The 12,013-nt window shown below is 44.9% G+C and overlaps 1 non-coding gene across 1 annotated transcript; it reads right to left on the bottom strand.

The window, feature by feature from the left end:
* Nucleotides 1–11,632: 11,632 nt before the first annotated feature.
* Trnas-cga (transfer RNA serine (anticodon CGA)) lies at nt 11,633–11,707 on the bottom strand. Its single transcript has one exon. It is a non-coding gene; the product is annotated as a tRNA-Ser (tRNA).
* Nucleotides 11,708–12,013: the final 306 nt, after the last annotated feature.

Genomic DNA, 12,013 nt, shown 5'->3' with positions numbered 1-12,013 from the left:
CCCTTATGCTGTAGTCATCGAGGCGCTTTGCGTCGTTCTCATGACTGACAATAACGCTGGAATCAACTACAGTGTCGTCGGTTGTCCCTTCGACGCTAAGCTGTATTCTCCTCGTCGTCTGTCGCCATGGTTTGTAATGGTGGGCGGTAGTGTTGAGAGAAGCATGTTTTTCAGGTGTGTCTGCAAGATACGCGAGAAGGTAATATTTTTACCTCTTATAAGTATGACTTTCTTAGTCTCCCTTCCGGATGAGTGAACGTCTGTTATCTTTATACAGCCATTATGTTAGGCGGACCGTTCAATGCCGTGTTACGTTTTCGATAATCATTCAAGTTTTTGTAATATTTTCTTAGTGTTTTTCACGTGTTGGAGCAGCTGTTCTTGTCTTAAAAAATAAATATAATTTAAAATTAATCCAAATCTGCCGTCACTGACGCTGAAGAATACCGCCAGCCTCCGCCGGGCTGCCTTCCACCACCTCCTCGCTACAAATCATTTGCGTTGCGTCATGTTTGATGATTACTGTCTGCGCCGCAAGCTGATCGCTCATCCAAATTTCTAAAGCAGAGGGTAAGGAAGCTGACATGGTGGCGAATGCGGAGGTATAACATTTAATGTAGCCCACCCCGAAGGAAGACGTTCTCAACACGTCGGATATTCGACAGGCACATTTTCAGTTACTCTTTCCTACCACATGTGTAATGAAGAGACACAACAGTAGTCGTCGAGTGTGCAGTGCCATGGGCTAACCTTTCTTGTGCGTGCGGAGTCTCGTCGCGTTCAACAGACCGAGACACGCTCCGTATTGCCCCAGTGTTGGCAGTCCAGACAGTCAGAGCTGGTACCTTTGCTCCATGTCGCACGACGGACACACTCAGTGCTCTGCACACAGCAGCTGCGCAGTATCGCCAAGAATAACTGCTGAAACGCCGAAGTCGCCACCGCACAACCTCCCGGAAATGAATACACGAAGGCTACGTTAAGTAGATATTTGTTTCTACTACCGTGCCCATTTACAATTGTCCTTCGTGAATCGCACAAAAAATTCTAATCACTGAAGATACATACACTACTGGCCATTAAAATTGATACACGAAGAAGAAATGCACATGAGAAACGGGTATTCCTTGGACAAGTATATTATATTAGAACTGACATGAGCTTACATTTTTACGTAATTTGGGTGCATAGATCCTGAGAAATTAGTACCCAGAACAACCACCTGTGGCCGTAATAACGGCTTTGATAGGCCTGGGCATTGAGTCAAACAGATCTCGGATGGCGTGTACAGGTACAGCTGCCCATGCAGCTACAACACGATAACACAGTTCATCAAGAGTAGCGACTGGCGTATTGTGACGAGCCAGTTGCTCGGCTACCATTGACCAGACATTTTGACTTGATGAGAGATCAGGAGAATGTGCTGGCCAGGGGAGCAGTCGAACACTTTATGTATCTAGAAAGGCCTGTACAGGACGTGCAACAAGCGGTCGTGCATTAACCTGCTGAAATGTAGGAGTTCGCAGGAATCGAATGATTCACGGGTCGTAACACATCTGAAACGTAGCACCTGCTGTTCAAAGTGGCGTCAATGCGAACAAGAGGTGACCGAGACGTGTAACCAATGGCATCCCATATCATCACGCCTGGTGATACGCAAGTATGGGGATGAAGAATATACGTTTCCAATGTGCGTTCAATGCGATGTCGCCAAACACGGATGCGACCATCATGATGCTCTAAACAGAACATGGATTCATCCAAAAAATGACGTTTTGCCATTCGTGCACCCAGGTTTGTCGTTGAGAACGCCATCCCAGGCGCTCCTGTCTGTGATGCAGCGTCACGGGGAACCGCAGCCATGCTCTCCGAGCTGATAGTCCGTGCTGCTGCAAACGTCGACGAACTATTGGTGCAGATGCTTGTTGCCTTGCAAACGTCCCAATCTTTTGACTCGGGGATCGAGACGTGGTTGCACGATCCGTTAAGCCATGCGGATAAGATGCCTGTCATCTCGACTGCTAGTGATACAAAGCCGTTGGGACCCTGCACGGCGTTCCGTATCACCCTCCTGAACCCACCGATTCCATAGTCTGCTAACAGTCATTGGATCTCGACCAACACGAGCAGCAATGTCGCGATACGATAAACCGCAATCGCGATAGGCTACAATCGACCTTTATCAAAGTCGGAAACGTGATGGTACGCATTTCTCCTTCTTATACGATGCATCACAACAACGTTTCACCAGGCAACGCCGGGCAACTGCTGTTTTTGTATGAGAAATCGGTTGGAAACTTTCCCTCATGTCAGCATGTTGCAGGTGTCGCCATAGGCTCCAGCCTTGTGTGAATGCTCTGAAAAGCTAATCATTTGCGTATCACAGCAGCTCCTTCCTGTCGGCCAGTAGTGTACTTCAACTTCAGTCCTAATCACTGAACACGAATACACCATTGAACGGCAACTTTTAGTCTAGCCTTACCATTTGCCTTAAAAGTTAACTATTTCACGAATGAATGGTTGAGGGGAAGACACAACGACGAACGAGCAAAGAGTTGGATACGGCACACTTGGCCAGTGCCCTGGCACTCTCTCCTTGAAGATTGGCTGTTCTTGAGGTTCCAGTACCCAGCGTTCTTCCGAAACTTCGCCTCCCGGCAGCGTCGCCCTACCAATGGATGCGTTAGCCAATCGGGAGCAGGCATATATCCAATCTTCCTCACAACTTTGTTAGTATTTTATGTGCAAGAAAGAAACTTTGGTAGATGAAGCAGTGGAATGAGGCCTCTCATTCCGTACTTCCAGTGGAGTTGTGCGCCCTTCTCTGTAGTAGAGAGAAGGTCCACAGCCGAGGTGACACCTATCATTTGCGGTTAACCGTGCAGTTTTCGCGGTCGCCAGGCGTTGCGTCAGGCTGCCGGGAGCTTCGGTGCCTTAACGGCGGCGGCACTTAGGCCCCCATTGACCTGTCTGAGATTCAGTCTCAGACGATCATAAAAACGGATCTAGCGAGTTTCTTCACCCACGACATGAACAATTTCTGTTCACCAAAATCGCTCGTAATATTGCAATAGCTCCATCCCAAACCTATTACATAAGAGGAAAACCAGTGCAGAATTCTAGAGTAAATGCCTCCCTATAGTTGTAAGTTAAGGAATTGGTAAGGACAAAATAAATGATCAGTAATGAGTTAAAACTATAACTTCTTGTGGCTTGGTTTACTACGGGGTAGTGATCTCTCCTGAACAGCACGTTGCAAGGCGTCCCTGACATGCTCAATAATGTTCATGTGTGCGGAGTTTGGTGGCTAGCGGAAGCGTTTAAACGCAGAAGAGTGTTCCTGGAGCCACTCTGTAGCAATTCTAGACATGTGGGGTGTCGCATTGTCTTGCTGGAATTGCTCAAGTCCGTCGGAATACTCAATGGACATGAATGGATACAGGTGATCAGACAGGTTGCTTACGAACGTGTCACCTTCAGAGTCGTGTCTAGACGTATCAGGGGTCCCATATCACTCCAACTGCACACACCTCACACCATTACAGAGCTTCCACCAGCCTGAACAGTCCCCTGTTGACATGCTGGGACCATGGATTCATGAGGTTGTCTCTGTACCCTTACATATCCATCCGCTCTATACAGTTCGAAACGAGACTCATCCGACCAGGCAACATGTTCTCACTCATCAATGCCTATATTGACGGGGTAAGGCGAGGTGTAAAGCTCTGAGTCGTGCAGTCATCAAGGGTACTACATGTAACATTTATCACTGGTTTAGTACGTCTAGATATGCAGAACTGAGTTTTCGTGTGGTTTTGAAGTCGTGAATGACAGCATTCCCTGAAAACCGATCCGTTTGGATTCGATAATCGGCAGTGCAGCGTCTTTTGACTTCATCAGTCACTTTGAGTATCATATTTTCGTTCGTTTAATGCCGCTGCAGTTAACAAACTCTGGGAGCTCCAATATTAAGTGCTTTTTGGGGCCCCTTAGCGACATGGCTACCAAGAAGGGGAAGAAAACCATGTGAACTCCGAGTGCATGCCGGGGGTAGTCATTCCACACGTGGAGCGGGTCCTCACCATGAAGAGCACAGGGTGCAGCCAACTGCAGGTGGTGGCTCACATCGGCACCAGTGACGTGTGTCCATCTGGATCAGAAGAGATTCTCTTTGGTTTCGAGCGGCTAACACAAGCTGCCAGACTTGTTTCCTAGATGGAAGCAGAGCTGAACCATTGGCAGCACTGTCGACAGGACCGACTGCGCACCTCTGGTACAGAGCCGGGTGGAGGGTCGGAATCAGAGGCTCAGGCGGTTCTGCGACCGTGCAGGCTGCAGATTCTTCGACTTGCGCCAAATGCTGGTTGAGTTTCGGGTTCCGCTGTAGGTCAGGTGTCCACTATACGCAGGAGGCGGCTACACGGGTAGCAGGGGCTGTGTGGCGTGCACTGGGTGGTTTTTTAGGTTAGAGGCTCTCGGAAAAACACAAGAAGGGCTTCAGCCACAAAGGGTGCAGGCTGAACACAGGAAGAACGTAGATACAGAAACCATCGGTTTAACAGTTGTAAATTGTCGTAGCTGTTGTGTTGGGGAAGTATTAGAGCTCCAAGCGCTAATAGAAAGCAATGATGGTCAAATCGTTATAGGCACTGAAAACTGGCTAAAGGCGGAGATAAGCTCAGCCGGAATTTGTTGCCAAGAACCTAACGGTGCTCCGAAAGGATAGGCTAAACACGGTTGGTGGTGGTGTGTTTGTTGCTGTTAGAAGTAGTTTATCTTTTCGTGAAATTGAAGTAGATAGTTGCTGCGAGTTAGTATTGGCAGAGGTCGTTGTTGCCAATCGGAATAAAATAATAATTGGATCCTTTTAAAGACGTCCAATTCAGATGATACAGTTGCTGAAAGGTTCAAAGAAAACTTGAGTTTGTTTCGAACACGTACCTGACTCATATGATTATAGCTGGTGGTGACTTTAATGTAAACCTCGCTGTGTTGGCGAAAATACATGTTTAACATCGGAGGTAAGCATAAAACACCATCCGAAATTGTGCTAAACGCATTCTCTGAAAATTATTTCCAGTAGTTAGTTCATGAGCCCACGCGAGTAGTAAACGGTTGTGAAAACACACTTGACCTCTTAGCAGCAAATAATCCTGAGTTAATAACGAGCATCAAAACGGATACAGCGATTAGTGATCACAGGGTTGTTGTAGCGAGATTGAATATTGTAACTCCTAAATACTACAAGAATAAACGGAAAATATACCTATTCAATAAAAGCAGATAAAAATTCACTTGACGCCTTCCTGGGAGACAATCTCCACTCCTTTCAAATATCCAAATAATAATATAAGCGTAGACCAGATGTGGCTTTAATTAAAAAAATAGTTGTTGTTGTTGTTGTGATCTTCAGTCCTGAGACTGGTTTGATGCAGCTCTCCATGCTACTCTATCCTGTGCAAGTTGCTTCATCTCCCAGTACCTACTGCAACCTACATCCTTCTGAATCTGCTTAGTGTATTCATCTCTTGGCCTCCCTCTACGAGTTTTACCCTCCACACTGCCCTCCAATATTAAACTGGTGATCCCTTGATGCCTCAGAACATGTCCTACCAACCGATCCCTTCTTCTTGTCAAGTTGTGCCACAAACTTCTCTTCTACCCAATCCTATTCAATACTTCCTCATTAGTTATGTGATTTACCCATCTAATCTTCAGCATTCTTCTGTGGTACCACATTTCGAAAGCTTCTATTCTCTTCTTCTCCAAACTATTTATCGCCCATGTTTCACTTCCATACGTGGCTACACTCCATACAAATACTTTCAGAAAAGACTTCCTGACATTTAAATCTATATTCGATGTTAACAAATTTCTCTTCTTCAGAAACGCTTTCCTTGCCATTGCCAGTCTACATTTTATATCCTCTCTACTTCGACCATCATCAGTTATTTTGCTCCCCAAATAGCAAAACTCCTTTACTACTTTAAGTGTCTCATTTCCTAATCTAATTCCCTCAGTATCATCAGAGTTAATTCGACTACATTCCATTATCCTCGTTTTGCTTTTGTTGATGTTCATCTTATATACTCCTCTCAAGGCATTGTCCATTCCATTCAAATGCTCTTCCAAGTCCTTTGCTGTCTCTGACATAATGACAATGTCATCGGCGAACCTCTAAGTTTTTATTTCTTCTCCATGGACTTTAATACCTACTCCGAAATTTTCTTTTCTTTCCTTTATCGCTTGCTCAATATACAGATTGAATAACATGGGGCATAGGCTACAACCCTGTCTTACTCTCTTCCCAACCACTACTTCCCTTTCATGCCCCTCGACTCTTATAACTGCCATCTGGTTTCTGTACAAATTGTAAATAGCCTTTCGCTCCCTGTATTTTACCCCTGCCACCTTTAGAATTTGAAAGAGAGTATTCCAGTCAACATTGTCAAAAGATTTCTCTAAGTCTACAAATGCTAGAAACGTAGGTTTGCCTTTCCTTAATCTTTCTTCTAAGATAAGTCTTAGGGTCAGTATTGCCTCACGTGTTCCAGTATTTCTACGTAATCCAAACAGATCTTCCCCGAGGTTGGCTTCTGCTAGTTTTTTGATACGTCTGTAAAGAATTCGTGTTAGTATTTTGCAGCTATGGCTTATTAAACTTATTGTTCGGTAATTTTCACATCTGTCAACACCTGCTTTCTTTGGGATTGGAATTATTATATTCTTCTTGAAGTCTGAGGGTATTTCGCCTGTTTCATACATCTTGCTCACCAGATGTTACAGTTTTGTCAGGACTGGCTCTCCCAAGGCCGTCAGTAGTTCCAATGGAATGTTGTCTACTCCGGGGGCCTTGTTTCGACTCAGTCTTTCAGTGCTCTGTCAAACTTTTCACGCAGGATCGTATCTCCCATTCCATCTTCATCTACATCTTCTTCCATTTCCATAATATTGTCCTCAAGTACATCGCCCTTGTATAGACCCTCTATATACTCCTTCCACCTTTCTGCTTTCCCTTCTTTGCTTAGAACTGGGTTTCCATCTGAGCTCTTGATATTCATACAAGTGGTTCTCTTATCTCCAAAGGTCTCTTTAATTTTCCTGTAGGCAGTATCTATCTTACCCCTAGTGAGGTAAGCCTCTACAGCCTTACATTTGTCCTCTAGCCATCCCTGCTTAGCCATTTTGCGCTTCCTGTTGATCTCATTTTTGAGACGTTTGTATTCCTTTTTGCCTGCTTCATTTACTGCATTTTTATATTTTCTCTTTTCATCAATTAAATTCAGTATTTCTTCTGTTACCCAAGGATTTCTACTAGCCCTCGTCTTTTTACCAACTGGATCCTCTGCTGCCTTCAGTACCTCATCCCTCAAAGCTACCCATTCTTCTTCTACTGTATTTATTTCCCCCATTCCTAACAATTGTTCGCTTATGCTCTCCCTGAAACTCTGTACAACCTCTGGTTCTTCCAGTTTATCCAGGTCCCATCTCCTTAAATTCCCACCTTTTTGCAGTTTCTTCAGTTTTAGTCTACAGGTCATAACCAATAGATTGTGGTCAGAGTCCACATCTGCCCCTGGAAATGTCTTACAATTTAAAACCTGGTTCCTAAATCTCTGTCTTACCATTATATAATCTATCTGATACCTTTTAGTATCTCCAGGGTTCTTCCATGTATACAACCTTCTTTCATGATTCTTAAAACAAGTTTTAGCTATGATTAAGTTGTGCTCTGTGCAAAATTCTACCAGGCGGCTTCCTCTTTCATTTCTTAGCCCCAATCCATATCCACCTACTACGTTTCCTTCTCTCCCTTTTCCTACACTCGAATTCCAGTCACCCATGACTATTAAATTTTCATCTTTTTTCTTTTATTTCATCATACATTTCTTCAATTTCTTCGTCATCTGCAGAGATAGTTGGCATATAAACTTGTACTACTGTAGTAGGTGTGTGCTTCGTATCTATCTTGGCCACAATAATGCTTTCACTATGCTGTTTGTAGTAGCTTACCCGCATTCCTGTTTTCATATTCATTATTAAACCTACTCCTGCATTACCCCTATTTGATTTTGTGTTTGTAACCCTTTAGTCACCTGACCAGAGGTCTTGTTCCTCCTGCCACCGCACTTCACTAATTCCCACTATATCTAACTTAAACCTGTCCATTTCCCTTTTTAAATTTTCTAACCTACCTGCCCGATTTAGGGATCTGACATTCCACGCTCCGATCCATAGAACGCCAGTTTTCTTTCTCCTGATAACGACATCCTCTTGAGTAGTCCCCGCCCGGAGATCCGAATGAGGGACTATTTTACCTCCGGAATATTTTACCCAAGAGGACGCCATCATCATTTAATCATACAGTAAAGCTGCACGCCCTCGGGAAAAATTACGGCCGTAGTTTCCCCTTGCTTTCAGCCGTTCGCCGTACCAGCACAGCAAGGCCGTTTTGGTTATTGTTACAAGGCCACATCAGTCAATCATCCAGACTGTTGCCCTTGCAACTACTGAAAAGGCTGCTGCCCCTCTTCAGGAACCACACGTTTGTCTGGCCTCTCAACAGATACCCCTCCGTTGTGGTTGCACATACGGTACGGCTATCTGTATCGCTGAGGCACGCAAGCCTCCCCACCGACGGCAAGGTCCATGGTTCGGGGTGCAATTGAGAGATTTATACCAAATAAATTAACAAACGACGGAGCTGATCCTCCTCGGTACACATAACGGGTCACAACACTGTTACTGAAACAAGAAAAAAACATGCAAAATTTAAACGGGTGAAAAATCCCCAAGATTGGTGATCTTTTACAGAGGCTCGAAAATTAGTGCGGAATTCAACGCGAGAAGCTTATAACAGTTTCCACAACGAAACGTTCTCTCGAAACTTGGCAGAAAAACCGAAGATTCTGGTCGTATGTGAGTACGCTAGCGGCTAGACACATTCAGTGCCTTTTCTGCGCGATAGCGACGGAGATACTTTCGACGACAGTGCTGCCAAAGGAGAGCCTTTCGAAGTTCCTTCTCGAAAGAAGACGAAGTTAATATTCTAGAATTCGAACCCAGAACAGCTGCCAACATGAGTACCGTACGAGTACATATCCTCGGAATAGTGAAACAATTTAAATTACTTGATAAAAGCAAGTCTTCTGGTCCAGACTTCATACCAATTAGGTTTCTTTCAGAGTACGCTGATCCAATTGCCCCATACTTAACAATTATATGCAACCCTTCGCTTGACGAAAGATCCGTACCCAAAGACATCGGTTTACAACTGGATTTTGGAACATATATTGTGTTCGAACATTGTGAATTACCTCGAAGAAAACGGTCTATTGGCACGCAGTCAACACGGATTCAGAAAACATCGTTCCTCTGAAACACAACTAGCTCTAGATCTACTGATAATATTGACAAGGGATTTCAGATTGTTTCCGTATGTCTGGATTTCGGAAGGCTTTCGTTACTGTACCACACAATCGGCTTGTAGTGAAATCGCCTGCTTATGGGATATCGTCTCAGTTATGTGACTGGGTTCGTCATTTCATCTCAGTTCGTAGTAATTGACGGAAAGTCATCGAGTAAAACAGAAGTGATTTCTGGCGTTCCCCAAGGTAGTGGTATAGCCCTTTTGCTGTTTTTTGTCTATATAAATGATTTCGGAGACAATCTGAGCAGCCCTCTTAGGTTGTTTTCAGATGACGCTGTTGTTTATCAACTAATAAAGTCATCAGAAGATCAAAACAAATTGAAAACGATTTAGAAAAGATATCTGTATGGTGCGAAAATTGGCAACTACCCTAAATAACGAAAAGTATGAGGCCATCCACATGAGTGCTTAAAGGAATCCGTTAAACTTCGGTTACACGGTAAATCAGTCAAATCTAAAGGCCATAAATTCAGCTAAATACCTAGGAATTTCAATGACGAACAACATAAATAGGAACATAAAGAAAATGTTGTGTAGATGGCTAACCGAAGACTGCGTTTTATTGGTAGGACACTTAGAAAATGTAACAGATGTTCCGGGTGATCAAAAAGTCAGCATAAATTTGAAAACTTAATAAACCACGGATTAATGTAGATAGAGAGGTAAAAATTGACATACATGCTTGGAATGCCATGCGGTTTTATTAGAACAAAAAAAAGTTCACAAAATGTCCGACAGATGGCGGTGCACAGCAAAACGTTAGTGACTGCGCATGACAATCGTGTATAAAAGGAGCTGTAATGAGAGAGAGAGTCAGATGCGCCAGCAGTCGCAGCATCTTGACATTACCTGAAAAGGCGCTTTTAGTAAAACTTTTTATCAGAATGGGGAATGTGCTAGTTCAGCGTTTCGATCCTATCGCCATAGGAAGGGGATTCGAACGGGTAAAAGTCCGTTGACAAATGCAGCTGTGGCGAGAATGATTTCAAAGTTCGAAGCTTCGGGTTGTTTAGACTACAGACCCCGTAGTAGCCGACCGAGCACAAGGTGTAATGCTGCTGAGACAGTTCAGGAAGAAATGGAGACTGTAGCGGGTTCGTCTGTGCACGGGGAAGTCAGCGCTCGTGCAGTCGCACGTCGCACCGGCATTCCATACACTGCTGTTTGGTTGGCACTGAGGCGTTCCCTCCGATGCTATCCGTACAAAATCGATCGACATCATGAACTGTTACCTGGCGATTTAGTGAAGCGGAGGGCATTTGCGGTGTGGGCGTTTCCAAAGATGGCGGAAGATGACGATTGGTTGAATGACGTGTTGTGGACCGACGAAGCTCATTTCACGCTCCGAGGGTCTTGTCAACGCCCAAAACTGCAGAATTCGGGCTACCGAATATCCTAGAACTGTCGTGGAAACTCCATTCCAGGACGAGAAAGTCACGGTATGGGTTGGATTTACCACATCTACCGTTCGAGGAAATGCGTGATTCTGGTTTTGCAACTGCTACCGTGACGGGTGAGAGGTACGCCGATATGTTACAGAATCGCATCATCCCCAGCCTGGCTGATAAACACCTGTTGGAACGTACAATGCTTATGCAGGATGGCGCTCCACCCCATAGATGTGTGAGAGATCTCTTGCGCGTGTCGTTTGGTGATGATCGTGTGCTCAGCCGCCACTTTCCTCAAGCTTGGCCTCCCAGGTCCCCAGACCTCAGTCCGTGCGATTATTGGCTTTGGGGTTACCTGAAGTCGCAAGTGTATCGTGATCGACCGACATCTCTAGGGATGCTGAAAGACAACGCCAATGCCTCACCATAACTCAGGACTTGCTTTAGAGTGCTGTTCACAACATTATCCCTCGACCACAGCAATTGTTGAGGAATGATGGTGGACATATTAAGCATTTCCTGTAAAGAACATCATCTTTGCTTTGTCTTACTTTGCTATTCTGATGAGATGAAGCGTCATCTGTCGGACATTTTCTGAACTTCTGTATTTTTTTTTGGTTCTAATAAAACCCCATGTCACTCCAAGCATGTGTGTCAATTTGTGCCTGTCTATCTACATTATTCCGTGATTCATTCAGTTTTTAAATTTATACTGACTTTTTGATCAGCCGGTACTAAGGAGACTCCAGAATGAGATTTTCACTCTGCAGCGGAGTGTGCGCTGATATGAAACTTCCTGGCAGATTAAAACTGTGTGCCCGACCGAGACTCGAACTCGGGACCTTTGCCTTTCGCGGGCAAGTGCTCTACCAACTGAGCTACCGAAGCACACGTAGCTCAGTTGGTAGAGCACTTGCCCGCGAAAGGCAAAGGTCCCGAGTTCGAGTCTCGGTCGGGCACACAGTTTTAATCTGCCAGGAAGTTTCACTAAGGAGACTGCCTACACTACGTTTGCCCGTCCTCCTTTAGAATACTGCTGCGCGGTGTGGGATCCTTACCAGACAGGACTGACGGAGTACATCGAGATAGGTCAAATATGACAGCACGTGTTGTATTATCGCGAAATAGGGGAGAGGGTGTCACTGAGCAGTCGTGGACTGTGCGGCTGGTCCCGGCGGAACTTCGAGTCCTGCCT

Source organism: Schistocerca gregaria, chromosome 4, assembly GCF_023897955.1.
Source record: "Schistocerca gregaria isolate iqSchGreg1 chromosome 4, iqSchGreg1.2, whole genome shotgun sequence".
Classification (NCBI taxonomy): domain Eukaryota; kingdom Metazoa; phylum Arthropoda; class Insecta; order Orthoptera; family Acrididae; genus Schistocerca; species Schistocerca gregaria.
The sequence above is the reverse complement of the archived record's forward strand: the minus strand, read 5'-3'. Positions and strand labels throughout refer to the sequence as shown.